Source organism: Nerophis ophidion, linkage group LG06, assembly GCF_033978795.1.
Source record: "Nerophis ophidion isolate RoL-2023_Sa linkage group LG06, RoL_Noph_v1.0, whole genome shotgun sequence".
Classification (NCBI taxonomy): Eukaryota; Metazoa; Chordata; class Actinopteri; order Syngnathiformes; family Syngnathidae; genus Nerophis; species Nerophis ophidion.
Genome location: NC_084616.1, coordinates 45,797,798 through 45,825,207, shown reverse-complemented (window position 1 = coordinate 45,825,207; position 27,410 = coordinate 45,797,798). Strand labels below are relative to the sequence as shown.

At 42.7% G+C, this 27,410-nt stretch overlaps 1 long non-coding RNA gene across 1 annotated transcript in view; it reads left to right on the top strand.

Annotated features, from left to right (window-relative positions):
- LOC133554767 (uncharacterized) overlaps positions 1-27,203 on the top strand; it is a 31,418-nt gene extending 4,215 nt beyond the window's left edge. Inside the window, exons 2-4 of the long non-coding RNA XR_009807201.1 lie at positions 1,954-2,009; positions 25,506-25,545; positions 26,734-27,203. This is a non-coding gene — a long non-coding RNA (uncharacterized LOC133554767). The remainder of the gene's footprint in view (positions 1-1,953; positions 2,010-25,505; positions 25,546-26,733) is intronic.
- The last annotated feature ends 207 nt before the right edge of the window (positions 27,204-27,410 follow it).

Sequence of the window (27,410 nt, the reverse complement as noted above, 5' to 3'; positions counted from 1 at the left end):
GATGGGAACGTAGATCGACCGGTAAATTGAGAGCTTTGCCTTCCGGCTCAGGTCCTTCTTCACCACAACGGATCGATACAACGTCCGCATTACTGAAGACGCCGCACCGATCCGCCTGTCGATCTCACGATCCACTCTTCCCCCACTCGTGAACAAGACTCCTAGGTACTTGAACTACTCCACTTGGGGCAGGGTCTCCTCCCCAACCCGGAGATGGCACTCCACCCTTTTCCGGGCGAGAACCATGGACTCGGACTTGGAGGTGCTGATTCTCATTCCGGTCGCTTCACATGGTTTGTTGTAATCAAAATATTTGCAAGGCAGCGTGTAGGTAAAAAGGTATCTAATGCTTAAACCAAAAATAAACAAAAGGCTAGTGCTGCTGAGAAAAGGCATTGAAGCTTAGGGATGGCTATGCAAAACTAAACTAAAACAGAACTTGCGGCAAAGTAATCAAAAACAGAATGCTGGACGACAGCAAAGACTTACAGCGCATGGAGCAGACGGAGTCCACAAAGTTCAACCGTACATGACATGACAATCAACAATTTACCCACAAAGAAGGATAGTGTCCGCACAACTTAAATAGTCCTGATTGCCAAAACAAAGCAGGTGCAGGGAATATCGTTCAAGGTAGACATAAAACTGCTACAGGGAAATATTAACTAAACAGGAAAAGCCACCGAAATAAGAGCGTAAGACAAGAACTAAAACACGACACACAGGAAAACGTCAAAAACCTCAAAATAAGTCACAACGTGATGTGACTGGTCGTGACAGTACACCTACTTGGGGACGGCGTGGCGCGGTTGGGAGAGTGGCCGTGCCAGCAACCTGGTTCAATCGCTACCTTCTACCCACCTCGTCATGTCTGTTGTGTCCTGCAAGACACTTCACCCTTGCTCCTGATGTGTCGTGGTTAGGGCCTTGCATTCCAACTCCTGCCATCAGTGTGTGAATGTTTGTGTGAATGGGTGAATGTGGAAATAGTGTCAAAGCGCTTTGAGTACCTTGAAGGTAGAAAAGTGCTATACATGTATAACCAATTTACCATTTACTTTGAGACAAGAGCTATAGTGAAACATGGTTGGTTGTGGTTTGAATTCATATCCAACAATTGCGAAAAATACTTTTTGTTGTCGATATCGACTGCTGAGTTTCAGTTTTCAATGATTTCTGTTGGTTGTGTGCCTGGGGATTTTTTTAAATGAATGCAATGTGCCTTGGCTCAGAAAAGTTTGAAAAACACTGCTTTAAATAGAGGAACGTCATTATAGCGCTTTCAACATTGCGAGCTTAAAAGGGGGAAGTTGTGTTTCGTATAATTTTTTATCATTAATATTAGATTTTTTAATATTTTATTTGCAGCTTTAACTTGATTTGTTCTGCCTAAATAAGTCCATCTTCACTCATTTGTGCATAAACAAGACAACTCATTCTGAGTAAACAGTTCCAAGAAATGGCTGTTTATGCACCAAAGGACACAGACTATTAGAAATGGTTAATATGATTTTTGTGCAAGTTCCTGCTTAGAGTGGCTGACAGGCAGGTTTTATGACTTCCACCTCCTGTAGAACAAACAATCTGTTTAAAAACTGTGTTCATAACTCTGCCTGTCTGCCTAGTAGGGAGATGTGAGATTTCATTTTACAGACTTTTCTGTAAAAAAATGGTCAGTGTTTGTTCTCAGTATGTTTGCATATTTTTTAAAGGATGAAGATCAAGACAAGAATAGATGACTGGCGCTTTAAACCCTGGGCTCTCATATTCTCGCCGGATCTTCCTCCTTCGCTAATTATTGTGTTGTTTTCAGAACAAATATGTCATATCCATGGCGACCAGGCAGGTTTATTGTCTCTCTCATGCAATAGCTCACAAAAGTAATTAATTATCCTTTTTTTCTCCCAACCTCTCTCTCTTTTTCTCTCACCCCTCCTGTCTTTGCTTAAACAGATCATTCATTGAAAGTCATCATCTTTATTAAAATGCCACTGCTAGTACAAGAAAAGGTAAACAATGAACGTTTTTCAATTTTTCCCTTTTTGTGCTTTTATTGTTGTACCTGATGTTTGTACTTTTCTATGTATTGTGCCACCCTGCAGCTGCAGCACACCTATTCATACATGCCAAACAAGCGCACACGCACTTTAAGGTGCTGTTTGCCACTTCCTCACAGTAACATTTTTTAAACCAAAAAATATAACAAGAACACCACCAGCTAGCCAATGTTACAATTAGTGGCTTGACAATAATCTATATTTTTCACAATTGCAAAGTTTATGTAGTTAAATGTTGTACCGGCTCGATGATTGCTGTTTAAGGCGGTCACTTACCCGGTCTCGTCAACACACGTGCACATGTAAAAAAGCAGTCCAAGAAAAGCAATGAAAAATTTGCAGTCATGTTGTTGTTATGATAGAATAAACACTCAATGACAGCTAACCCTAACTATTCAAATTGCTAATATTAGCTAACAACATCTAAAGCTAACGTGTGTGCATGTGTTACATAGTTACGTAATTACGTCATTACATACAAGATGCCATGAGAGGGCGGGATATTCTGTGTAAAATAAATTGGAAAGTGGGCGCCCTCCAGGCATCTGTGTAAATGTTGCAAACAGTCCCTTTAAATAAAGCAGTTTAAAAACATACTGTACGTTAAGACAGGAAATGAATTTGCATTTTGGCCTCGTTCACGCTGCAGATCAATTCCGTTTGTAAATTTTTTCATGTCAGTTTGAACAGTGCAATTCCAGTTTTTTCACATTCAACCAGCCTCTATGATATGTGGACATAAATCGGATATTAATGCGACACGTTCTCAATGTGAACGCGCTTGCGCTCCAGTCACATTCATCCGACCAGAACGTCATGAAAAAGCGATGTGTCATAATAATTAATAAAAAATAGACAGTTGCAAAATAAATAGTTGCTGATGGAGCAGAAAACAGGTGAAAATAATGTATTAGGAACTCATGTGAAAGTTCCAACACACCTTTCTCCGACTGCTCACCCACATACGCGTTTTTCAAGCAGACATTGAAGCAAAATATCCCGTAAAACTGCCAGAGGCTAAATATTTGTCCTCTTCCTTCTCAATATTCTACACGCATTAATTCGGTTCAGAAAATGTTGACGTTGATTGCACAAAAACTTTGAACTTTCCACAAATGTGCCAGTACTGAGACCCATGTTTACTTCCATAAACACTGCAGTGCAGACGTCATGTCTGTCCGTCACATTAGTCAATACATTTTTGTGCAACGTGAACAGCCACATTAAATGATTGGATTTGACAAAATAATCCGAACTGGACATCAGACCCTGCAGTGTGAACATAGGCTTTGTGTGCATTAAATTGTAAGCATGTGCCAGATAATTACATACGTTTACATTGGTGATGACTTCTAGCCCATAAGGTCGCCCTGCCATAATACCAAGCACCAGGTAAGGTTAAGTACAATAGTTCACCTGGATGCATGTAGAATTTGTGCCAAAAAACTTGAGCTACAATGATGAGTTGTTTTTCGAGTGCTATTGAAATGTTGAAATTGACAGCACGTGTCTTCTGTTGTGTGGAGGTCTGCCCTGAGCTGGACGCCATCCAGCCTTCACTGTCTGACTAGTGGCACAGGTTTCTATTTCTCTTTAGCATTTCTGTGACACAGCAATATCCATCTGTCAAACATACTGCCCCTTATTTCTCGACGCTGTCTTTTGACCGCTCTATGCCTCCTTTCCCTCATCCTGTAATGCCGCTACGGTTGACTTGAATGGGCCACACATCCACGCCTGAGAGAGAAGAGAGATAATGTGTACTGTTTTAAAGGTCTGTGTTTGTAGAGTTGGTTTTATTGGCTTTTTACAGAAATATCAAATTACGATATACACTGTAGTACAGGACTATTCAGCTGGTGGCCCTTGGGCCAAATTTGACCCGGGAATTACACCATTTCTGCCCCCAAGTTCAGTTCAAAACAAACATTTTTCCAGCAAATTCCTAAAAATATTATAGTGCTCCTGTCTTATAAAAAAGGAACTTTGACCCCTGTAAACACATTGGCAGATCCTTGCATTGACATTTTAACTTTGTGAGCAAACATATAACACTGGGGTCCAAACCTGTAATTTACATAACCACATCCTTAAGTCCTCTCCTTTTTGGCAGTTAAAATTTTTACCCCGTAATGTGATTTATGTAACTAAAGTGTTGTAGCTTGTTTACTTCAGATGCAGTCAACTTCTTTAGTTATTATGTTCCTCAAGGTACTATTTAGGTTCTCACTTTTTTATCATTTGGGCTATTCAACTGGTGGTCCGAGCGGTCAGTAAAACAAACTTGTGAGAGACTAACCACCGAGGGGAAAACAAAAGACTCGGGCTTTTGCTGCATAACCAGCAAGCGGGCGGCAACCTCAACATTTTCAACAGTAGAGTCATGTGAGACATGATGTTGGGACAAGAGCGTGACAGTACAGCAGCATTTTAATTGCGTTTGAGTTGATCTTTGGGATTTTACTGGTAGATTCATCTGTGGAGGTTTCCTGCGTCTCGCCCGGCTTCTTCTGGTCACAGTATCACACAGCTCAGGATACAGGTTTGACACAGTATTTAATACATCTTTTACTTTACACAATTGTCCGTCTGTTCAGCTTCTCAGGTTTGACACAGTCTTTAGTACATCTTTTACTGTACACAATTGTCCGTCTGTCCAGCTTTTCAGCTGTCTCTTGTTCGTCTCTGTGCCTCTGTCCTGCGTCCTCCTGCGTCCTCATGTCTCCCTGCTTTCATGGTCTCCAGCGCTGCTAATAAAGGGAACAGGTGATTAGATCACTCGTTCCAGCTGAGGTATCCACTCACCTGTTGGCTGCTTCATGGCAGGCCCCTGCACACACCCCTCCCGCAGGGGACGCGCGGAACACCCCTCTCCACATGCCTCCACCGCCAGACACAGGCCGGGCACCCGTCCGGCCGCGCCCACTCCCCCCCAATAGCGGAGCGAGAGAGGAAGTCGGCCACGGCCATCTGAGCCCCCGGCCTGTGGACCACCCGGAAGTTGTAGGGCTGCAATGCGAGATACCACCGGGTGATCCGCGCATTGGCGTCTTTCATACGGCGGAGCCACTGGAGAGGTTTGTGATCCGAGCAGAGACTGAAGGTCCGCCCCAGCAGGTAGTAGCTGAGGGCCCCGACCGCCCACCGGATGGCGAGGCACTCCCTCTCCACCGTACTGTACCTCGCCTCCCGGTCCGACAACTTCCGGCTGATGTACAGTATGGGGCGATCGACGCCCTCCACCCGCTGAGTCAAAACGGCCCCCAGTCCCCGGCCCGACGCGTCCGCCTGCAGACAGAAAGGAATGTTAAAATTTGGCATGCGCAGTACTGTCTCCTCACAGAGTGCTTTCTTTACCTCCTCAAACACCTGCTGGCACCGCTCCGTCCACTGGACCAGGTCTGGAGCACCCTTTCGGGTGAGGTCCGTCAGTGGGCTGGTCAGGTCTGCAAACCGGGGAATAAATCTACGGTAGTAGCCCGCCAGTCCCAAAAACTGCCTCACCTCTTTTTTAGTCTTGGGGGGTGGACAGGCCGCAATTGCCGCCGTCTTGTCAACCGGTGGCTGCAGCCTTCCCCCCCCAAGTGGTACCCCAGATACTGTACCTCCCTCCGGCCAACCGCGCACTTCGTAGGGTTGGCGGTGAGCCCCGCCCGCCTCAAGGACTCGAGCACCGCCCCCACCCGCCGCAGGTGATCTTCCCAGCTGCTACTCTGGATGATAACATCATCCAGGTAGGCAGCCGTGTATGCAGCGTGGGGTCGCAGCACCCGGTCCATGAGGCGCTGGAACGTGGCAGGCGCACCGAACAACCTGAACGGGAGCGTCACGAACTGGTATAAACCTTCCGGAGTGGAGAAGGCCGATTTTTCCCGGGACTCTGGTGATAAGGGAATCTGCCAGTAGCCCTTGGTTAAATCCAGTGTCGCTAAAAAACGAGCAGTGCCCAGCCGATCCAGAAGCTCGTCGACCCGAGGCATTGGGTACGCGTCAAAACGTGACACCTCATTCACCTTGTGGTAATCCACACAGAACCGCACAGACCCATCCTTCTTCCCTACAAGAACGATAGGGCTGCACCATGCGCTGTGGGATTCTTCTATTACTCCTAACTCCAGCATGGTTTTTAATTCGTCCCGCACTATTTTGCGTTTGTGCTCGGGAAGCCTGTATGGCCGAGACCGCACCGTAATCCCCGGGCTGGTCTCAATATGATGTTGGATGAGATACGTGCGCCCGGGCCGCGAGGAGAACACATCTGCATAGCGCCACTGTAACTCAGCAACCTCCGCTCTTTGAGCCAATGTGAGCTGGTCATCACAGGGAAGAGGAGAAGAAGAAGCAGAGTGCGGGATCTCTGGCCCCAACTCCTCCTCCTCTCTCACTACCGTCACCATGGAGAGCGGCTCGGCCTCCCTCCATGCTTTCAGTAGGTTTACATGATAAATTTGTAAGCCTCCACCTCGGTCCGAGCGCCGAACCTCGTAGTCCACATCATTTACCTGCCGTGTGACCTCAAAGGGTCCTTGCCACTCTGCTAGTAATTTTGAGCTGGAAGTTGGGAGTGGTACAAGTATTTTTTCTCCCGGTGAAAATTTTCTCAGCTGGGTTCCCTTGTTGTACGTACGCTGTTGCCGTTGCTGGGCGCGGAGCAAATTTTCGCGTGACAAGTGCCCCACCTGGTGGAGTTTTGCTCGCAGGTCCATAACGTATTGTATTTCGTTTTTACTGCGGCTTGAACCTTCCTCCCAGCTTTCTTTAATTAGGTCCAATACGCCGCGCGGCTTCCTGCCGTATAATAACTCGAACGGTGCAAAACCGGTAGAGGTCTGGGGTGCCTCCCGCATCGCAAACATTAGGGGATCCAGCCATTTATCCCAATTAGGTTTGTCCTCGTGCGTGAACTTACGGATCATGGTTTTCAGCGTTTTATTAAACCGTTCCACCAGCCCGTCAGTTTGTGGGTGGTATACACTGGTGCGGATCGCTTTAATCCCCAATAACCCGTACAGTTCCTTTATCGTGCGTGACATAAAGGACGTGCCTTGGTCCGTCAAAATCTCTTTCGGGATTCCAACGCGGGAAATGACCGTGAAGAGTGCTTGCGCCACACTCTTTGCAGAGATGGAGCGCAGCGGCACTGCTTTGGGATACCGCGTTGCGTAATCCACCAGAACTAACACAAAGCGATATCCCCGTGTGCTTGGGTTAAATGGTCCGATGAGGTCCATCCCAATTCTTTCGAACGGGACCTCCATGAGTGGTAATGGGCGCAAAGGGGGCTTCGGGACGGCCGCCGGGTTTACCAGCTGGCAATCCGGACAGGCAGCACACCAGCGGCGTATGTCTGCCCGGATGCCTGGCCAATAGAAACGGACCATGACCCGATTGAGTGTTTTCTCGTACCCCAAGTGGCCAGCGAGGGGATTGCAGTGCCCCGCCTGGAAAACCATTTCCCGGCGGGGTTTTGGCACCAACAACTGGGTGGACTCCTCACCTGTTTGAGTGTCACGGCTCACTCTATATGACCTATCCCTAATAATCACAAAGTGGGGGAATACCTGCATTTTCCCCGGGCGCACCAGCTGACCGTCTATGCAAACCACCTGGTCCCAGGCCGCGCGCAAAGTTTCATCGCGGGACTGCTCAAGGGGAAAATCCTCCGTGGACTGCCAGCGGAGGGCCGGTGGGGCCTCCCGTGAAGCCCCTGCCGGTTCCCGCCTGTCAGTGCCGGATGAATCCGCGTCGCCAGCGAGAACTGCGCGGATATTCCCCTGTCCTACAGTCCGTGAACGCATCCCCACACATTGTGTCACTAACTGGTTAAACCCCGGCCAATTTGTTCCTAAAATTATGGGATGCGTAAGGTGCGCGCTTGCGGCAACCTTAACATTATGCTTTTGACCTTCATACCAAATTTCCACTGGCACAATCGGGTACTCGTGCACATCCCCATGAATACACCTAATTCTTCCCAGTGTCGCCTGCCTCAACACACCGGGTCGAACCAGGTTTTGGTGCATCATGGACTGTTTACAGCCCGAATCCACCATTGCCCGGTATGTACTCCCTTGTATTCTTACTGGGACACAGTACGTCTCCCCCGGATCGGGGGCGGGTGCTGGGATCCCGACAACCCGCATCACATGCTCCACCTCCATTACGGAGCACTTCCGGCGAACGTGACCGGGTTGACCGCAACCCCAGCACACCGGCCCGGGCGTCTGAGGCGCCCTCTGTGAGGGAAGCCCTCTCTGGACAGCGCTGGTACCCTGAAACAGACAAGGAGACAGTGTATTAGCTCCCCGGTTTCCCCCCCTTGTTGGATGTGCATGTGTGTGTGAGACTGGGTGCGTGTGTGTGTGTGCTTGTGTTGATTGTTCAAGGTGGGGACCTGATCCTTGCTTCCCGGTCCTCCGGCCAGGTGAGGGCGCCACTCCAGTGCCCGTCGGTCTGGTGGTGGGAGTCGTCGGCGTGGAGCTGGGATGGGCCTTTCCGCTGCCTTCGGTGTGTTGTCCCTCTGGACCGCTAGGTGGTCCTCAGCCAGTGCCACTGCTGTTTTTACCTCCGTTGGACGGTGGTATCTCACCCATGCTGCGGTCCTGGGCGGGAGGGCGTCGACAAAGAGCTCCAGGAGGATTCTTTCAACCACTCGAGGATCTTGACCATTTGGTTGAAGCCATCTGTTCGCCGCGTCCCTCATTTGCTGCGCCAGGACGAATGGTCGGTCTTCTTGGCCCAATTTCATCGCTCGGAACCTCCTCCGGTGATCCTCCGAGCTGCTGCCGACCCGATCTAGCATGGCGTGGCGTAAGTTGTCGTACTGCATCCTGGCGGCTGCCGGGAGGGCCAACGCCGCTCGCTGTGCCTCCCCCACCAGAAGCGGCAGCACCTTCACTCCCCACTCTGCCTCTGGCCATCCGCATGAGGTCGCCGTGGCCTCGAAGACATCCAGTAAGGTGTGGGGATCTTCTGCCTCCCCCATTCGCTGCATGGATGTCGCTGCTCCCCCTCCTACCGTGGATCTGTCCATCAGCTGCTGGATTAGCTGCGTCTGTTGCCGGCTTGCTGCCGATACCTCGGCAAGTAGTTGCCCGAGCGCCTCCAGGAGTGATGTGGTGGACATCGTCGTGGTTCGCTTAAGTTGGGTGCCAGTTGTGGAGGTTTCCTGCGTCTCGCCCGGCTTCTTCTGGTCACAGTATCACACAGCTCAGGATACAGGTTTGACACAGTATTTAATACATTTTTTACTTTACACAATTGTCCGTCTGTTCAGCTTCTCAGGTTTGACACAGTCTTTAGTACATCTTTTACTGTACACAGTTGTTCGTCTGTCCAGCTTTTCAGCTGTCTCTTGTTCGTCTCTGTGCCTCTGTCCTGCGTCCTCCTGCGTCCTCATTTCTCCCTGCTTACATGGTCTCCAGCGCTGCTAATAAAGGGAACAGGTGATTAGATCACTCGTTCCAGCTGAGGTATCCACTCACCTGTTGGCTGCTTCATGGCAGGCCCCTGCACACACCCCGCCCGCAGGGGACGCGCGGAACACGCCCCTCTCCACATCATCATTCCGAAAATATTAGGAAATTAAATGTATTATCAGATCACTGCCATTCCCTCCCAGAGAGTGACCAACATACCTGCCAACGGGCATGCAAAGCACCAATCCTATCCCCAGACCCGAGCTCAGTTTTCGAAACCCAGACAATGCTCAGCGCAAACCTGTTTTGGATTGTGTGCCCACATCAAAAAAAACATTGAGCTGCCGCAACTTTTAACTGTAGCAACACATTTACCAGCTACAGATATACAAACCCCGTTTCCATATGAGTTGGGAAATTGTGTTAGATGTAAATAAAAACAGAATCCAATGATTTGCAAATCCTTTTCAACCCATATTCAGTTGAATGCACTACAAAGACAAGATATTTGATGTCCAAACTCATGAACTTAATTTTTTTTTTTTGCAAATAATAATTAACTTAGAAATTCATGGCTGCAACACGTGCCAAAGTAGTTGGGAAAGGGCATGTTCACCGCTGTGTTACATCACCTTTTCTTTTAACAACACTCAATAAACGTTTGGGAACTAAGAAATCTAATTGTTGAAGCTTTGAAAGTGGAATTCTTTCTCATTCTTGTTTTATGTAAAGCTTCAGTCGTTCAACAGGCCGGGGTCTCTGCTGTCCTATTTTACGCTTCATAATGCGCCACACATTTTCGATGGGAGACAGGTCTGGACTGCAGGCGGGCCAGGAAAGTACCCGCACTCTTTTACTACGAAACCAAGCTGTTGTAACAGGTGGCTTGGCATTGTCTTGCTGAAATAAGCAGGGGCGTCCATGATAACGTTGCTTGGATGACAACATATGTTGCTCCAAAACCTGTATTGACCATTCAGCATTAATGGTGCCTTCACAGATGTGTAAGTTACCCATGTTTTGGGCACTAATACACCCCCACACAATCACAGATGCTGGCTTTTGAACATTGCGCCGATAACATTCCGGATGGTTATTTTCCTCTTTGTTACGGAGGACACCACGTCCACAGTTTCCAAATATAATTGGAAATGTGGACTCGTCAGACCACAGAACACTTTTCCACTTTGCACGAGTCCATCTTAGATGAGCTCGGGCCCAGCAAAGCCAGTGGCGGTCCTTGGTGTTGTTGATAAATGGGTTTTGCTGTGCATAGTAGTGTTTTAACTTGCACTTACAGATGTAGCAACCAACTGTAGCTACTGACAGTGGTTTTATGAAGTGTTCCTGAGCCCATGTGGTGATATCCTTTACACACTGATGTCGGTTTTTGATGCAGTACCGCCTGAGGAATCAAAAGTCCGTAATATCATTGCTTACGTGCAGTGATTTCTCCAGATTCGCTGAACCTTTTGATGATTTTACGGACCGTAGATGGTAAAATCCCTAAATTCCTTGCAATAGCTCATTTAGAAATGTTGTTCTAAAACTGTTCGACAATTTGCTTAAAAGTGGTGACCCTCGCCCCATCCTTGTTTGTGAATTACTTAGCATTTTATGGAAGCTGCTTTTATACCCAATTATGGCACCCACCTGTTCCCAATTAGCCTGCACACCTGTGGGATGTTCCAAATAAGTGTTTGATGAGCATTCCTCAACTTTGTCAGTATTTATTGCCACCTTTCCCAACTTCTTTGTCACGTGTTGCTGGCATCAAATGTTAAAGTTAATGATTATTTGCAACAAAAAAAAATGTCTTATCAGGTTGAACATCAAATATGTTGTCTTTGTAGCATATTCAACTGAATATGGGTTGAAAATGATTTGCAAATCATTGTATTCCCTTTATATTTACATCTAACACAATTTCCCAACTCATATGGAAACAGGGAATGTATAACCGCCATGTAACAACCACTATTGCTAGGGAAAACTTGCCAGAAGCTAACAAGCCTATTTGTTATGGTCACTCACAGACTCGTTGCCATGCACCGCAAACCCTGACAAAAAAAACAAAAAATCAGGGGCAGTGCTGTACGGTCCAACAAATCTACTCGCAAATGTGCCTCAAAATAGACTATGTGACTAAAACCCCCCCCCAAAAAAACTTGTCGCTCGTGTGCCAAAAAGGATTTCAACCCTTTTATCACATTTTGCTCCTAAATTAAATCCATACAAAATTGATAAAACGAGAGTAACATTTTCACCCATCTTTATAGCATGTTTGAAATAAATTTAAACCAGCACACACTGCTGTCATCTATGTATTAGTAAATTTCTTTGTAATTACATTTATTAAACAGCCATTCTGTTAGTAATTCCATTACATTTTTGGTAAAATAACGAGTAACTCTACTTTTGAAAAAGTCATGGACTGAAAGCTACCTTAAATGCCAACATGAAAACAAGAGATATTAATCTTTTCCCCCAATTTAGAAACAACATACCTCAATATACATTTATATAAACACCATGCTGTCTCAGCATCAAAGATATTCAATTATGCACAATAAATGTACAAGCTGAGTTCTCTTATTGTCTCTCAGAGTGATCGTTCTTTACTCAGAGGAAAAAAGACAGAGGTGTGTTCAACTAAAACATTAGCAGTGAAGCAAAAATAAACAGGACGTGCAAAATAGTGGGTTTTCTGCTAGGTTGTCTATTTATTTTGTTTATTTATTTTTGAGCACATTCAACTATACAGCTATAAGAATGATAACTGTGATACGTTTGGTCAGAATAAGTATGATCTGAAATGAAATGACGAACAATCAAATTATTTTTAACTGGTTTGAAGTCACTGTAGCACGGTGGTAGAGGGGTTAGTGCGTCTGCCTCACAATACGAAGGTCCTGCAGTCCTGGGTTCAAATCCAGGCTCGGGATCTTTCTGTGTGGAGTTTGCATGTTCTCCCCGTGGATGCGTGGGTTCCCTCCGGGTACTCCGGCTTCCTCCCACTTCCAAAGACATGCACCTGGGGATAGGTTGATTGGCAACACTAAATTGGCCCTAGTGTGTGAATGTGAGTGTGAATGTTGTCTGTCTATCTGTGTTGGCCCTGCGATGAGGTGGCGACTTGTCCAGGGTGTACCCCGCCTTCCGCCCGATTGTAGCTGAGATAGGCGCCAGCGCCCCCCGCGACCCCGAAAGGGAATAAGCGGCAGAAAATGGATGGATGGATGGATGGTTTGAAGTCCAATTCCTTGTTTGTTGCACACAAGTCATAAGTAAGTGAATATCACTAAATAAGCAAAAAATATGCCGATTACAATGTGATATACAGAGTTTTGTGCAAATGTTATTACACTACTTTATTATAGTGCAACATTGTTCCGGATATAAGATAATCCTGAATATAAGAAAAAACCAAATTTTCAAGATGCATTTAAATATCAGTGAAACTACATGTAGGTTCTAATAAAAAGGATATTATACTTCATACTGCTTAATCACCGCTATCTTAAAATTTGCATTGTAACTCCTCCTCTGTTTGCTGTTTTTCCCAATCATGAAAACATTTTTGTCGAGCAACTGATGTTATGGCTGCATCTCTGGTGCGTTTGAGTGACAAGAAGAGAAGCTCTGATTCATACAGGGAGAATCCTCTGGGTGCCAACTGCTTTTTTTTGTCCTAATTTAACCTCTTAAGGCCCAAGCTATTTGTTTACATGCTTTTTTATTATAGTTATTAAGGTTCAACTTTAGCATTGGCAGAAATTGTGAAGTGGACATTTCACATTTTTATCAAGTCTACAATAAAAAAGTTGTCTGTCGTTGTTTCATCTACTACTTGAAAATCCTACTGGTTAATCTTTGTATGATGCCACTGACGTTGATACTTCTGGCAACCCTATCAGTCAGTGAAATGCTCCATGCCTCATAGGTACCCATCTGCTTCTGTCAAGGGGTCTGTAGAATTAAACCCTTGCATATTCCGTCTCAGTATGACCTTGGCGGTGCACTCCTGGTCTTTTAATGTCAAATAAGCATCAGTAATCCTAGGTGTCGCTTGACAGGCTTCAGGAGCCATTAGTTTTCTTTCTCAGCTCATGAGCTTTATCAATTTCCCCTCAGCATAATGATTTTGTATACAAATTCACACAAGCGTTTGGCCTTGTAAAAATATACTGCTTTCAACACGTGCTGGTGTACCAGCATGGATACACACAGTTTTTTTAATCACCGCTATTGTTTTTATTTTAGTACTGAGGAAATGTCCTTTTTGCATGCTTGATCAGCCAGTAGAGAAATCCAATATAATAGAGGTTCAAAGTAAATTGCATCCCATGTGTTACCCCCGCCTCGCACAGAAAGTATATTCCACAGCTAAGTAAACAAATCAGACAGACTAACAGTAATATAGGCATGAAATAAATATCTATCAAACCCTGCAGTTCATAGATAAAAGGGCCCTTTTTGGTGATTTGACCTGAGCCCTTTTAATACAACTGGAAATGGGACAGGCATGAGGTTGCAGGGGGAGGCTGTGGAAAAATTGGGGGCAGGCGGAATGAAAGAAGTGAGGGAAAAAGACAAGAAAGATTTCACAGAGTTGAAAAAGGGACATGCTGCCCTGTTCTTAGCTCATTATCATTCCTAATAAGTCTTAAGGAATGAAGGAGCATTCAGTGTAAATGCAAAGTAATCCCTCCACTGTCCAAGGTTAGTCGGGACGTCAGCACAGACGCACTGTTCCCAGCTGGCTACTTTGGGACCAGGAGGGGACCAGAGGAGCGGCGTTAAGGATAGATGTTCAAGGAGAAAGTAAGGGACATTTAGACACTGGGTAGAGGTTGTGGCCTAGCATAATGCAACCTGGAGCTTCTCATTGGCAATGCACCATTTGGCATGTTGGATGTTATTTGAAATTAACCATGTTTGTTAAGAGTGTAACTCTACATGTATTTGTAATACATTTTTTCTGGATGGAACATTCGATTCGGGACAGATTTTTCACTCACTACCCAGTAAAAGTAAGGGGAAAGAAGAGTCGCGCTTCTACTCTCTAAAACAAACTGTGCAGCATAGCCTTTGGCAGGCTGGAGTCATGGCTACTGATAGTATAAAAGGGGAGCTGCATATAGTTCACAATCATTATGAAAGACATGACGACGGGTGCATTTTTTTAATGCATTTTTACTCGTAGATAAACGTAAATAAAAGCTTGCTTACAATGGAGCCAATGGGAGGTCCTCTATTCCGGCCATAAAACCCAATAAATAACCATCCAGACACCGCCAACAGGGGCAGGCATACAGAAGAGATGTTCTGTAAATGATCAGCACCGCTTTAGAAGGAGGGAAAGAGGGCCGTGGTCGTGTGACGGCCCTGATAAACACAGCTGACACGTCCATGGTAGACTGGGGAAAAATTCTGACAAGAATTCAAATAAAATACCGTGTCACATATCAATACATATTGGGTTTTTATTCCTTAAATTATTGAAAATGAAAATTGTGTTTCAGAAAAAAGGACACTTTTCTCATGTAGGGCAAAAGGGCTGCTTTCAATTGTAGTATACAAATGTCCATTGTAAATACTGGGTTATTACTGTCTACTTCACAATTTTTAAGTACTGCTGTCATATGTATCTGCTGATGTATTTATGTTGTAGTTGCTTTAAAACAGGGAAATACTGATAAAAACAAGCTGAGACTGACATATGTCAAGATACCAAATATCGACACCGATAATCAGTCGACTTTTAATGCAAAACCAACTTTTTTTTTTTTTTACCTCTTCCTGTTTTTGTGTATTTGGGAATTGCGAAAGTCTCGAACATTTTAAATCAAACCAATAAAGGCATTGCAGATATTTATAAAACAATCTTGCTTCCCTCTATACTTCTTCCAAACGAGCCATTTAGAATTGGCCCCATTTGTGACGTTTTAGAATTGGTGACGCCAGCGGGTATCTTCATATATGGTAATGGTTTACCTGATGACCTTTGCATAAGTTTACTATTGTAGTCTTTACGTTGTATTCAATAAGTTCCTTATATTTCTCTAGCCTCTTGTTGTGGGGCAGACTGGCTCGTACATGCACATGCAACCTTCGCTATTGCCATTTCCAAAACAAAGTAGCGCATAGTTCTAACTTCTATCCGTCAGTAGAGTCCACATGAAATTGCTAAAAACTACAACATAGCTGACGTGGTGAAGATGCAGTCAAAGGAGGCACGGCCTGGTCTTATGCTCGTAAATAATACAGCACAACAAATCGTGAATCCTGAAGAGATTGTGAGAAAGTGGCTTGAAGTAGGTCTGTAAATCAAAATCCATGCAACATTTTGACCAAACAAACACCATTACATGTTATGTAGACCACAAGGAGGTGTTTTAAATGTAGAAAAAAAAATCATAATATTACCCCTGTAAGCGAAAAGACAAGGAACAACTTGAACATAAATGAACTTCCTGCTCTTTGGGTGTGGTCCAGCAACAAGCATTACATTGAATTGGATGAACTAGTGACCAATTAGCTCACTTAACAAATTGCCACCCACGTGCAGCACTTGTTCAACCTTGTTGCTTTAATGGAAATCCAATGCGATGCTTATTTATTCACTGTTCTAAGCTCAGAGTCCAATCTTCTGTCAACATGTCCATTCGACAGTGTTGTAATATTAAAGTGTTCATGCACATTAATCAGCTGAGATGTGGCACATTAATCTTAGTCCTCAGCGAAAAGTAGGGTTTTTATGATCTCTGTAATCAGAACATTGAGTGCTATTGCTGTTGCATGTCTAGATATTTTTCTGGAATTGCATGTAAAGTATATGAGCCTTACGAGTTGGTCGTGAGTACACAACTCCTCCTCTTATCAAAACTCAAGATATGAGAATATTTGAAAAATATATAATGTTTTAAAAACAGTCATTTAAGAAAGATGTATTGTATAGATTTATTTATTTAGCAGAGTGAAATATTTTAAGCCTTATTTCCTGCAATATTGATGATCGTCAGCATAGGGGATTCATTAGGTCACAAAATGTGTTTAGAACCTTCCCCTAGTACAAGTTAGAACACTTTCTTTCTTTATATAGAGGCCAGGTGTGTTTATATATCAACAGCAGATGATAGCTTAATACTGGTAAGGCAATTTGAGGGTGTTGGAAGCATTTATTATTGTTTTAATACAAACCCTGTTTCCATATGAGTTGGGAAATTGTGTTAGATGTAAATATAAACGGAATACAATGATTTGCAAATCCTTTTCAACCCATATTCAATTGAATGATCTACAAAGACAAGATATTTGATGTTCAAACTCATAAACTCTATTTTTTTTTGCAAATAATAATTATCGTAGAATTTCATGGCTGCAACACGTGCCAAAGTAGTTGGGAAAGGGAATGTTCACCACTGTGTTACATCACCTTTTCTTTTAACAACACTCAATAAATGTTTGGGAACTGAGGAAAGTAATTGTTGAAGCTTTGAAAGTGGAATTCTTTCCCATTCTTGTTTTATGTAGAGCTTCAGTCGTTCAACAGTCCGCGGTATCCGCTGTCGTATTTCACGCATCATAATGCGCCACACATTTTCTGTTGGAGACAGGTCTGGACAGCAGGTGGGCCAGGAAAGTACCCGCACTCTTTTTTTTACAAAACCACGCTGTTGTAACACGTGCTGAATGTGGCTTGGCATTGTCTTGCTGAAATAAGCAGGGGCGTCCATGAAAGAAACGGCGCTTAGATGGCAGCATATGTTGTTCCAAAACCTGTATGTACCTTTCAGCATTAATGGTGCCTTCACAGATGTGCAAGTTACCCATGCTTTGGGCACTAATGCACCCCCATACCATCACAGATGCTGGCTTTTGAACTTTGCGTCGATAACAGTCTGGATGGTTCGCTTCTCCTTTGGTCCGGATGACACGATGTCGAATATTTCCAAAAACAATTTGAAATGCTGACTCGTCAGACCACAGAACACTTTCCCACTTTGCATCAGTCCATCGTAGATGATCTCGGGCCCAGAAAAGCCGGCGGCGTTTCTGGATGTTGTTGATTAATGGCATTCGCTTTGCATAGTAGAGCTTTAACTTGCACTTACAGATGTAGCGACAAACTGTATTTAGTGACAGTGGTTTTCTGAAGTGTTCCTGAGCCCATGTGGTGATATCCTTTAGAGATTGATGTCGGTGTTTGATACAGTGCCGTCGAAGGATGGAAGGTCACTGTCATTCAAAGTGTGTTTTCGGCCATGCTGCCTACGTGGAGTGATTTCTCCAGATTCTCTGAAGCTTTTGATGATATTATGGACCGTGGATGTTGAAATCCCTAAATTTTTTACAATTGCGCTTTGAGAAACATTGTTCTTAAACTGTTTGACTATTTGCTCACGCAGTTGTGGACAAAGGGGTGTACTTCGCCCTCATCCCTTCTTGTGAAAGACTGAGCATTTTTTGGGAAGCTGTTTTTATACCCAATCATGGCGCCCACCTGTTCCCAATTAGCCTGCTCACTTGTGGGATGTTCCAAATAAGTGTTTGATGAGCATTCCTCAACTTTATCAGCATTTATTGCCACCTTTCCCAACTTCTTTGTCACGTGTTGCTGGCATCAAATTCTAAAGTTAATGATTATTTGCAAAAAAAAAAAAGTTTATCAGTTTGACCATCAAATGTTGTCTATGTAGCCTATTCAAATGAATATGGGTTGAAAATGATTGGCAAATCATTGTATTCCGTTTATATTTACATCTAACACAATATCCCAACTCATATGGAAACGGGGTTTATACAACCTCACCTTTAATTTAAACTCTACTGTAAACCTCAGCTTTACAGGGGCTTGGTGTTTGTGCACAGACAGTGTGTGTTGTATTTAGACATCTACCACAATATATGGTGGTTTCATTTATATTGGAGTAAGCGTAATTATACTTACTTATTGTGATTAATTGGTGGCCACTAAGGACATGCCTGATTTAATTTTTGGTTCAAATGTATTCTTATTACTTAGTGTAAAACTCTTTAAACATGTTGTTTAAATGTGCCAGATGTTTCTGAATTATTTGATTCACAAATATTGCTACACATTAAAGGCCTACTGAAATGAGCTTTTCATATTCAAACGGGGATAGCAGGTCCATTCTATGTGTCATACTTGATCATTTAGCAATATTGCCATATTTTTGCCGAAAAAATTTAGTCGAGAACATCGACGATAAAGTTCGCAACTTTTGGTCGCTAATAAAAAAGCCTTGCCTGTACCGGAAGTAGTAGATGATATGCGCGTGACGTCACGGGTTGTGGAGCTCCTCACATCTGAACATGGTTTACAATCATGGCCACCAGCTGTGAGAGCGATTCGGACCGAGAAAGCGACAATTTCCCCATTGATTTGAGCGAGGATGAAAGATGTGTAGATGAAGAAAGTGAGAGTGAAGGACTACAAAAAAAAAGACTACAGTGGGAGCGATTCAGATGTTATTAGACAAATTTACTAGGAGAATTCTGGAAAATCTCTTATTTGCTTATTGTGTTACTTTTGTTTTAGTGAGATTATATGGTCTTACTTGTACAACCTGAAGTTCGGCCCCGCACCTTCCTTCAGCACCAGTCGACGGGTGGTGGCGATGCCCATCTCTGCCCTTCACAAGGGACCCTCTTTGAAACACCATCTTTCGAAATGATCGCTGCATAATACACTGTACTTTGTGTGTGGTCCAATCCAACCGTGTTCGCTTGACCGCTCTGTTCCATAGTAAAGCTTCACCGTCATCTTTCGGGAATGTAAACATTGAAACACCGACTGTGTTTGTGTTGCTAAAGGCAGTCGCAATACACCGCTTCCCACCTACAGCCTTCTTCTTTAACGTCTCCATTATTCATTGAACAAATTACAAAAGATTCAGCAATAATGTGGAATTATGCGATGAAAAGAGACGATTTATAGCTGTGAACGGTGCTGGAACAAAATGTTCTCTCCAATGTGTGACGTCATTTTGACGGTTTTAGCATGATATATCCGCGCAAAATTTTAAATTTCAATTTAGTAAACTAAACCGGCCATATATTGGCATGTGTTGCAATGTTAAGATTTCATCATTGATATATAATATCCGACTGCGTTGTCGGTAGTAGTGGGTTTCAGTAGGCCTTTAATTTACCCTCTTTTAGATTTAGATCTAGATTTAGATTTACTTACTTTTGAGCCAATACGTATTAATGAACATTTGACATGTAAATTTGTGAATTTATAGCCAATGGCTAATTAATTTCCTTGGAACCTTTATGTTAAAACTAAGACCAAATCATTCAAAACATGGCACACAAGATTAATAATATCAAAATGTACAGTCAAATTCCACAGTTTTAAGTGACAAAGGTGCTGTTGTAAACTACTCACTGCCACGCAATTACCTTGTACATCACACAAATACATAAAACAATTGATAAATTACATATTTTGTAATATACACTTTAACACTTACCGTATTTTCCAGGCTATGAAAAATATAACTATGCAATGAAACCCATCGCTATATGTAATCAAAAAAATGATTTGTCAAGTGAGCTCAATGATTATTTGTTGGTCGCATTTTCAGACATGACAAAAGATGAAAACTTAGAAAAGCCTGGAATTCTCCAACTTCTTTGTGTGTGGCTGGGTCAAGGAAATTGGTATCAAGACACCTTAGATCATGTATCATTTTTGCTTGGGTAAGGTTGCATTTCATGATTTAACTTTGCGTCTACAGCCATGTTTTATTGTCTTGTTGTTGCACATGCCAATTACAAGTACACATGGTTTTCCTTGTCTTTATCAAAATATAACAATATATCTTACCATTGTGTTTGTGCTGAAAGCTTCATTTATTACTGCTGCCTTTGGTAAAAGCTTAACTCTTTTAGGTTTTGCTCACATTTGCTTTCTTTTGTTCAGACTAGCTAAGTTGGGGGCTTACGAGACACTTAGAGCAAACATCCGTTTTAAGAAGTCCGAAACAAAATACAATAAATATGATATCAAAATAATACCACTATAATACGTAAATGGGTAATACTAAACATTAAAATGATATCAAACAAACTTTTAACCAAGTGATCACTGCAAACTTGTACCTTCTTTGGCTCTGTTCTATTGGACTGGAGTGCTATAACTTGAGAGCCACTTTTTCTCGTCGTCTTTTCGGAAAATCTTGACATCTTTCGCCCTTGATAATTGCCTCTCAAGGAACTTTTTACTTTTTTGCGATTTGAACGGTTCCAATTGCCTAAAACAACGCAAAAGTAGGGCAAATTTCAAAATGCCACCCAGAATGCTTTGACAACCGATGCTCACTGGCCCACCACTTCAAGTCTCACATATTAAATGAGGTGACGTGACGTCAGGTGAATACAACCGAGCATTTAAGCCGCACTCACCAAATTTTAGAATAAATAAATATATTTACATATTTTAGCTGGACTGAACTATCGGCCACGATATCTGCCACGTCAATGCGAATCATCCGCATGGACCCACTAGAGGCGGAGGCTAGCTCTCCAATTAGCTAAACAGGCTCAGTAACACCACAGTGACATTTTGGTGAATTTATGAAACCCAAACAATACAAAATGAATGCCATTATAAGTTCATAATACTAACACAGATACTTGTAAACGTGTCAGATTATTTGCTAATGCTGATAAAGCTAGTATGATTACATTAAGATTGCACCTACAAATATGCATGAAAACTCTACAAACATCACACATGGAGCGGTTTAGTGAATATTAATTGTTTTAGTTGTATCGTAAAACTTACAAACAATGCTTGGTATGACGAACGAAGAATCCTTTAGAGAAGAAACGCTATTGACGAATACAGGAATGAAACAGAAAGTACATTTTCAACCCGCAACACCTGCAGTGAGTGAACTTGTACCAAAGATGGCGCCATAGTACAAACAATACCACACGTTTTCAGTGTCTCTTTTAGTGTTTGATTAAAACTCTTTGTTTAATATAAAACATTTTGTCAGCGAAGAAAAATCCATAAAAATGCCAACCCCTTTTATAAGCCGCAGGGTTCAACGCGTGGGAAAAAAGAAGTGCCTTATAGTCTGGAAAATACGCTACATTTTATACCAGTAGCCATTAACTCTGACTACAGTTTTGACTCTCAAGCAGCCGATTTTGAAGGCCTTTTTAAATGATGCCTGTGTTGATAGTTCCCTTATTTTTACAGGTATTAACAGGTATTGTGTTCCATTTTTGACACGCTCCATAGGAAAATGATAGTTGCCCAAACACACTCCCCCCTCACCCCAAACACACTTATTATAAACAGCCCCAAACATTCCCCTCTGGAGCCGGACCTAGTTGTCCTGTTGGCATTTCTATTAACAAAGTTTTTGAGGGGCAATGGTGCTAGGTCCTTAAATAATTGAATTGTAAAACTGAATCAGCATACCTTATAATTATTTTACAAGTAAGTAGGTAATATTTCTCTAGTATTCTGCAATGGAGATACACGGCAGGACTTTTTTCTCTAATACTTGTAATGTTTATTTTTTTTATTTTTTAAGATAAAAAAACTTTCACCAATTTAAGTGTGGATTTTTTTTGTCAGCGTACAGCTTTTGATACACTGAATCACTGAATTAAAGTGCAATTTAGCGGAGTTTGTTGTTAAATAATTTATTTTATATTTCAAATTTCATGTGTTTAGTATGTTATATTCATATTTTTTACCTGCTGCTTAATGAAAAACAGTGAATCAAGCACAAGTCCTAAATATTTAAGATATTCAATCCAATCCAATCGGGCTATCTATTACTTTGTTCCAAACATAGATACATCTGTATCAGTATCAATACTTGTTTTTTTGGAGAACATGCTCCCTGACTTGGCAACATTAGTTTGTAAATGTGAGGGTTGCAGCTAGCTTGATACCTCTGCCATAGCAGCTGATAGATGGAGTGTGGTTTGCTGCACTTTTTTTTTTTACCATGAACATACAGAACAACCTTGTCTGCGTACATCTGGCAAAGTATATTAGATGTACACATTTTTGGTAGGTCAATGATGTACATACTACATACCAATGGGCCCAAGATTGAACCTTGTGGCACACCACGGTTATTGTCAGATGTAGGAAATGTTACATTGCTTTGTTAACACAAAACATGATTCCAGCTCGTTTAACAAATTCAGTGAAATATTAGAATTGGACGGTCTTGTGATTTATGGTGTCGCATATCTTTGTTAAAACAATAACTATTGCCCCAACAACTTCAATCTTACCCTACAGTATCAAATGTGTTTTTGTCTTGATGATGGCTTTATAAAGATATTTGCATTATTTTCCTTGAAGGGACAGACATCCTAAGACATATCAATCAATCAATGTTTATTTATATAGCCCTAAATAGGGCTGGTCGATATATCGATATATGAAAGAAATCGCGGGTTTGTCTCTGTGCGATATAGAGAATGATTATATCGTAATATTCGAGTAGACGTTCTCATGCAGTTGTTTTTAGCTGCGAGCATTACGCTACAGGCTCTTCTCGCTCTTTCCTGTGTCTCTTTCTCACAGACAAGCAGGCGCACATTCTTACATACGTCACATACTGTCACGTTATACGTCACATACGTACACGCCCTCGCCCAGCAGAGAGGTAACGGCGTGGCTAACGTTAGCTGTGATTTTAGCGGGTTGTTGCGAGAGAAAGAAGGTGCGAATCTCGTAACAAATGAATGAAAAATTAATTCCCAAGAAAAACAGCACGGGGCTCATCGTCTGGTGGTGGTTCGGCTTCAAGTGGGAATATGTAGACTAGACAACTTTAATTTGTCATGTGTGGGGCACAAGCGTTGCTACCAAAAGTAGCATTACTGCTAATATATAGCATCATTTGAAAAGTCACCTGCTAATAACTTTAATGAATACAGTTTTGGTAAATTGACTTAGTTGTGATTTCCTTCTCTGCATGAAAGTTTAAAAGTAGCATATATTAATGCAGTATGAACAAGAATGTTTTAATGTAGACACATAGAATCACCATACTGCTGTGATTATATGTATCCAGTGTTCATTCAAGGCTAAGGCAAAATACCGAGAAATATATCGTATATCGCGATATGGCCTAAAAATATCGCGGTATTAAAAAAATTCAATATCGCCCAGCCCTAGCCCTAAATCACAGGTGTCTCAAAGGGCTGCACAAACCATAACAACATCCTCGGTAGAGCCCACATAAGGGCAAGGAAAAACTCACCCCAGTGGGACGTCGGTGACAGTGACAATGATGACTACGAGAAACCTTGGAGAAGACCGCATATTGTGGGCACCCACATATTCTTCTAATGTTATTTAATGAAAAAGAGAGAAACTATTTTGAAAGGCAGTATCCGCCGTATATACAGTCGTATCTGTGTTAATAGAACCCAGTTGTAGTTGGGATGCATTGTCTTTAATCTCCTTTCTAATGAGTTACATTTTCTTATTAAAGAAATTCATAAAGTCATCTGCCGAGTGGGTGGAGCTACTGGAAGGAGTCCCTTGTTGGGTTAGCGTTGCTACTGTACTAAACAAAAATTTAGGATCGTTTTATTTAAGGCGGATGAGATTTGAGTAATATTTAGCTTTAGCTAAGGTAAGCATGTGTTTATAAGTTATTAAACTATCACTCCATGCTTGATGGAAAACTTCAAGTTTAATCGCGCGCCATTTGCGTTCCAGCTTTCTACATGATAATTTATGAGCTACTTTCTTCTGTAAACCATGGGGTATGCCTTTTTGGAGCCTTTTTTAACTTCAGCGGCGCTATACTGTCAATGATTTCGCGCAGGGCATCGTTACAGTTGTTAGTGAGGTTATCAATAGAGCCCACATACTTTAGGAATGGTGCCATTACCGAGGGCAGTAGGCCAGCAAGAGTCGTCGTTGTGGCAGCATTAGTGTTGCGACTGCTATAGGTGTTAGTGGTCTTGCACAATATAATGCAATACAAAGGTTTTTAACCCTGAGACTGACATCAACAGACCTTTGCTGCACCAGTTTTTGCCTTTTAAAGGTTACTCCCAGCAACATCTCGATTTTTGATCACACACAGTTGTCAACATGTCCAAGCTACTGTGCATGAGTTTAACCCTGCCTGACTAAACATAACACAGATGGCCATGTTTTTAAGACTATGTCTTCATCACCATTTTCCTTATCAGTCTTCAATTCGGTTGCTGCTTACTTTATTATTGCTGCCCTCTTCCCCCTACTACCAACTCTCCAACCCCCTCCTGGGAGCCTTCGGAGGCAGAGAGCCATCACCATGGTGATCTGAACACAGATCCCCTACACACCGGTCCATTGTGACTGGTGTGTGTCGAGGTGAGAGAGAACAAAATGTCACAGCAACAGGCTTTTTCGTATGTTTTTGTTTTTGCCTTAATACTCAGTAGGATTGTGCTGGGATACAAAGGCTGATTTACACTGGAGGGAGTTCCTAAAAGACTGGGCATTAGACAAACAACTTTTATTTCATGTTATTTTGTCCGAAATACGAGTTAGGAATCATTACATACAGTACAATATATGTAAAAAAATTGTGCTGCTTTTACTATGGCAGAAAAGATTGAATGAGAATATGTATTTTGGATAAGAATATGTAAAGAGTATCACATATGTTTACAAATAACACAATTAGCACAGGCCTCTAATTATCCTGCTACCCGTGCTTCAATATTCCAGCTTTACTCAATCACATGGAACCAAACAAAGTCATGATAATGTGCCTCCCCCTATCCACTGCGTGAATTTAGATAACGGGCCAGTGTATGATGTGTAAAAAAGCATAAAGTGTGACGACGTTCTGCAACGCTGACTTTCTCCTTCACTTAAATGTTGATTCACCTTTGTGACTTTCCCTGCTTTTGTTTTTAAGGGAGCGGAACAATATCTGCTAAGAACATCCATATATTTAAATTCAGACTGGATTGGGAGAAAAACAACCCCTGACTGTTTTGTCTTCAACAGGCTCATCTCACTCAATCTCCTGTCTCTGCAGTCTGCATATGTATGTAATTTCCATTTTTTCCTCCACATTTTTCTCTATATAGGGGTAGGGGGAGGTAAATCTACCTTGGACCTCCGTCTTGTTTAAGTTCAGCATGGCCACTGATATAGTATTAAAAAAAAGATCAATCAAAGTTGATTTTTGCAGTTCCTCGGTTAGTTTTTGCAACGTTTTGCACAAAATCTTCACAGTTAAGTACAAAATGATTTCTTAAAAAAAGTAACTGTCATGTGAGTTGGGTCTGGAATTGTAAGAAATAACCTACTACTACTATATTTAAAAATGTTCTTTCACAGAGAGTTCGTCGCTAAGCTGAAAAGTCTCTCTTTGTTTGCCTCAAAAATGCGTTATTAGTGTTCAGGCGAAAAAAAAAACTCAACTTAAGTAAAATATCTTACTTTTATACAAAAACATTTTTTGTACAAAAAAAAAAAAGAACACATACTAGGTAACTGTTTTGTGGAAACAGACTTTAGTGTTCTGGAGGTAGCTAGTCAAAGGTCGGGGCGCGGGGTTCGATGCTAGCGGGGGTGTATAATATAGTCTGGAATAGTCATGGATGCACAGGATTCTGGGTAATTGTTATGTTGCATTTATAATGTGTTACTGTGAGGATGTTCTCCCAAAATGGGTTTGTCATTCTTGTTTGGTCTGGGTTCACAGTGTGGCGCATATTAGTAAGAGTGTTAAAGTTGTTTATATAACAATCGTCAGTGTAACCTGTATCACCCAGTATGCCTTGCAATCTCGTACGTGTATATGCGGAAGCCACATACAACATGATACTGGACTGGTCTGTTGTAGAAGGCGTTAAAGGCAATGGCTTCATAGCACGCCCTTATTATTGTTATTTGGGTGACCACCAGCAGTTATTCGCGAGAATGGTTGTGGCTCCCATTGTCTTCTTTATTTTGTGAAATGGGTCAAAATGGCTCTTTGAGTGGTAAAGGTTGCCGACCCTTGCTCTAGTATGAGAGGATTCAGTACGTATCTAGATACATGGAGAACAATACAATTCAGAAACGATATATTTTAGAATTAATGATACAATTAGATTTGGTCAGATATGATCATTTTGGATATTATGTAATATAATGCAGATTTGTACAGTTCCTTGTTTAAAGTACCCTTTCATTTTATATTATAAATTATCCTTGATCAGTTCAATACATTTTGGCATCTGGTCAGGATGCCACCCGTACTCCTCCCTCGGGAGGTGTTTAGGGCACGTCCGACCGGTAGGAGGCCACAGGGAAGACCCAGGACACGTTGGGAAGCCTGTCTCCCGGCTCGCCTGGGAACGCCTCGAGATCCACCGGGAAGCTCTGGACGAAGTGGCTAGGGAGAGGGAAGTCTGGGCTTCCCTGCTTAGGCTGCTGCCCCCGCGACCCGATCTCAGATAAGCGGAAGAAGATGGATGGATGGATGGATGGATTGTTTAATACATGTGGCACTGTTTATCTTACAAAAGACCCGTGACTATATGTGTAGCTTTTGACATGGCATACAGAAACATTTTCTTGTGTTTATTGCTGTAACACATTACACTTAAGGAACTTTGGAAAGCCAATCCCACAATAAAAACAGTCATCCATCCATTTTCTACCGCTTGTTCCTTTTTGGGTTTGCGGGGGGTGCTGGAGCCTATCTCAGCTGCATTCGGGCAGAAGGCAGCTGCCCACCTCATCGCAGGGCCAACACAGATAGACAGACAACATTTACACTCACATTCACACTCTAGGGCCAATTTTAGTGTAGCCAATCAACCCATCTCCAGGGGCATGTCTTTGGTGGTGGGAGGAAGCCGGAGTACACGGAGGGAACCCACGCAGTCACGGGGAGAACATGCAAACTCCACACAGAAA